This window comes from Pseudophryne corroboree, chromosome 4, assembly GCF_028390025.1.
Source record: "Pseudophryne corroboree isolate aPseCor3 chromosome 4, aPseCor3.hap2, whole genome shotgun sequence".
NCBI classification, from domain to species: Eukaryota; Metazoa; Chordata; class Amphibia; order Anura; family Myobatrachidae; genus Pseudophryne; species Pseudophryne corroboree.
This window is the reverse complement of record NC_086447.1, coordinates 360,165,938-360,169,986: the sequence shown is the minus strand read 5'-3', so window position 1 is coordinate 360,169,986 and position 4,049 is coordinate 360,165,938. Positions and strand designations below refer to the sequence as shown.

At 44.9% G+C, this 4,049-nt stretch overlaps 1 pseudogene; it reads left to right on the top strand.

Annotated features, from left to right (window-relative positions):
- The first annotated feature begins 1,822 nt into the window (after positions 1-1,822).
- Positions 1,823-1,941, top strand: LOC134913239 (5S ribosomal RNA; annotated as a pseudogene).
- Positions 1,942-4,049: the final 2,108 nt, after the last annotated feature.

Sequence of the window (4,049 nt, the reverse complement as noted above, 5' to 3'; positions counted from 1 at the left end):
CCTGAATCAACCTATTGTGGTGCCTGCGGCTACTAGGGACTTGGAGGACTCCAAGTTGCTAGACGTTGTCAGGGCCCTGGAAATATAGGTTTCCAGGACGGCTGGAGTCAGAAAATCTGACTCGCTGTTTATTCTGTATGCACCCAACAAGCTGGGTGCTCCTGCTTCTAAGCAGACTATTGCTTGTTGGATTTGTAGTACAATTCAGCTTGCACATTCTGTGGCAGGCCTGCCACAGACAAAATCTGTAAAAGCCCATTCCACAAGGAAGGTGGGCTCATCTTGGGCGGCTGCCCGAGGGGTCTCGGCTTTACAACTTTGCCGAGCAGCTACTTGGTCAGGAGCAAATACGTTTGTAAAATTCTACAAATTTGATACCCTGGCTGAGGAGGACCTGGAGTTCTCTCATTTGGTGCTGCAGAGTCATCCGCACTCTCCCGCCCGTTTGGGAGCTTTGGTATAATCCCCATGGTCCTTACGGAGTCCCCAGCATCCACTAGGACGTCAGAGAAAATAAGAATTTACTTACCGATAATTCTATTTCTCGTAGTCCGTAGTGGATGCTGGGCGCCCATCCCAAGTGCGGATTGTCTGCAATACTGGTACATAGTTATTGTTACCAAAAAAAAAAAAAAAAAAAAATCGGGTTATTGCTGTAGTGAGCCATCTTTTCTAGAGGCTCCTCTGTTATCATGCTGTTAACTGGGTTTAGATCACAAGTTATATGGTGTGATTGGTGTGGCTGGTATGAGTCTTACCCGGGATTCAAAATCCTTCCTTATTGTGTACGCTCGTCCGGGCACAGTATCCTAACTGAGGCTTGGAGGAGGGTCATAGGGGGAGGAGCCAGTGCACACCAGGTCGTTCTAAAGCTTTACTTTTGTGCCCAGTCTCCTGCGGAGCCGCTATTCCCCATCGTCCTTACGGAGTCCCCAGCATCCACTACGGACTACGAGAAATAGAATTATCGGTATGTAAATTCTTATTATGTGCATTTATGAATATGCTTGATTATACAGCAAATGTTTAGATCTGTGTAGCACATCTATATATTCTTATCAGAGTGCTGATAACTGGAAGTCCACTGCCGTTCTGTGTATATTCTGCACAGACCGCAATCCTTGATGCGCTTTATATTAATCTGTTGTATGTTATTCTATGTCATTTGGACCTGTGTAGCACACACACAGCTCTTTGCTACAGCACTACTGTCTAATAACTTAACATATACAGCCCAAATTTTCTTTTTATTTTCTTTTCATCCCTTTTCTTCTTCCCTGATTTTTCCTAAATCAATATCTGTTAAAGTATTCATACTATTATGCTAAGTTTTTTTTCCAGCAGAGGCCAGTATATTGTCTGATAATTATCCTACTCATCGTGAGCCTCAGCATGTTTTTTGAATTTCTAACTTTATCCTAATATGCACGATAAATACCTATGTGATTTTCTAAATCAATGTTTAATTATTAGTAATTTCATTTCACTTCAATTTCTCACTAGTCTTTCGTGATGATATATACATTTTTTTGACAGTTCAACCCAGCATATCTTTCATACCTCTTGCTCATACTTTACTATTGCTTCATGGACTCTCATCTGCGATTCACGGAGCACAATACCACAGAAGTGGGATTTGTTGAGCTGTGTCTAACGCAGAAAGCAGATCCATCAATTACGCTATACTGATTCATTCCTTTTCTCTCCTATATACTATTTTCATTTCCTTTTTCCTCTTCCCCTTTTTTTCTGTCTCCCTTTTTTCCTCTTTCTTCCGTTTCCTACATAGGTGCACTCTCATTGGTGTACTATCATAAAAATTCTCTACTATCATACCACGCTGCCAATGCCCGATCTCGTCTGATCTTGGAAGCCAAACAGCGTTGGGCCGGGTCAGTACCAGGAGAGGAGACTTCCTGCGAATACCCGGTGTTGTAGAGTTGGGACCATTTCCCTTCATATGTGTTTGCGACGCCAACAGCAGTATCACCACTAATTCTCTTTTCCCCTTTCCTTTTCCTTTTTGAGGCCTACTACTAATTTTTGTGGCTTACGTCAGAAAGTCTAGCTCATTTGAATGCAGGAGACCAACCAATTTCGAATTAAGTAGCCCAAGTGGGTCTTACTTATCAAATAACTCTCATGATCACTCTTTGGTTCCATTAACACAGATATTCTGTGCTGGTCAGGGGAATTGGGGGTAAGATGAATCAATGTCTACAACCATTCCAATTACCAAGTGTGATTAAACAGACCAGAACATTTTATTAATTCTAATTATCACAATTCTTTCTTTGATATGGATCATTTATATGGGTATTTTCATTATAAATGTCAACATTAAAAGTTATGTTTTAAGTATCTCTCTCTACATGTTATAGGAATTTTTCCTTTCCTTTCAAGAGTGCGCCCACACAAGAGCCTTCTTTCTCTCCCTTCCTTTTAGGATCCCTGAGGATAGCTGTTAAGTCAGGGCTACCTTTTGGGCAAACGTGACACTCTAGGGGAAGATTCCCATCGTATCCTGGCCCTAGTAGGGAAAGGATACTCCTTGAGAATTCTTTGTGGGAAACTGCAGTCTCTTGTCTGGAGATTCCCACTCTTTTTCATCATGAGAGGAGGGAAATTTACCTCAGCTTTCTTCCCCTTAAACATGTGTACCCTTGTGTCAGGGACAGATGAGTCATCAGTGATATGCAAATTATCTTTTATTACAATAATCATATATTGAATACCTTTCTGCCCCTTTGGCTGTAACTTTGCATTATCGTAGTCGACACTGGAGTCAGACCCTGTGTCGATATCAGTGTCTATTATTTTGGATAGTGAGCATTGAGAGACTCTGAAGGTCTCTGCGACATAGGGACAGACATGGGTAGATTCCCTGTCTGTTCTCTAATCTTTTGTGCAATAAATTCACCTTAGCACTTAATTACACATATCCAAACAGGTGTCGGCGTTGTCGACGGAGACACCCCTTACACACACATTTGCTCCATCTCCTCCTTAGGGGAGCCTTTTACCTCAGACATGTCGACACACACGTACCGACACACCACACACTCAGGGAATGCTCATCTGAAGACAATTCCCCCACAAGGCCCTTTGGAGAGACAGAGAGAGAGTATGCCAGCACACACCCCAGCGCTATTAACCCAGGAATAACACAGTAACTTAATGTTAACCCAGTAGCTGCTGTTTATATTGATTTTTGCACCTAATTATGTGCCCCCCTTTATTTTTACCCTCTTCTACCGTGGTATAAGCAGGGGAGAGTCCGGGGAGCTTCCTCTCAGCGGTGCTGTGGAGAAAAAAACATGGCGCTGGTGAGTGCTGAGGAAGAAGCCCCGCCCCCTCGACGGCGGGCTTTTGTCCCGCTTAAATATACATTTACTTGGCGGGGGCTCATACATATATACAGTGCCCAACTGTATATATGCTAAACTTTTGCCAAAGAGGTACCAATTGCTGCCCAGGGCGCCCCCCCCCCCCCCCCCCTGCGCCCTGCACCCTTACAGTGACCGGAGTATGTGAGGTGTGTGTGGGAGCAATGGCGCACAGCTGCAGTGCTGTGCGCTATCTCAGTGAAGACTGGAGTCTTCTGCCGCCGATTTCGAAGTCTTCTTGCTTCTTATGCTCACCCGGCTTCTGTCTTCCGGCTCTGCGAGGGGGGCGGCGGCGGCGCGGCTCTGGGATCGGACGACGAGGGTGAGATCCTGTGTACGATCCCTCTGGAGCTAATGGTGTCCAGTAGCCTAAGAAGCAGGACCTATCTTCAGAGAGTAGAGCTGCTTCTCTCCCCTCAGTCCCACGTTGCAGGGAGTCTGTTGCCAGCAGAGCTCCCTGAAAATAAAAAACCTAACAAAATACTTTCTTACAGCAAGCTCAGGAGAGCTCACTGAACAGCACCCAGCTCGTCCGGGCACAGATTCAAACTGAGGTCTGGAGGAGGGACATAGAGGGAGGAGCCAGAGCACACCAGAATCTAAATTCTTTCTTAAAGTGCCCATGTCTCCTGCGGAGACCGTCTATTCCCCATGGTCCTTACG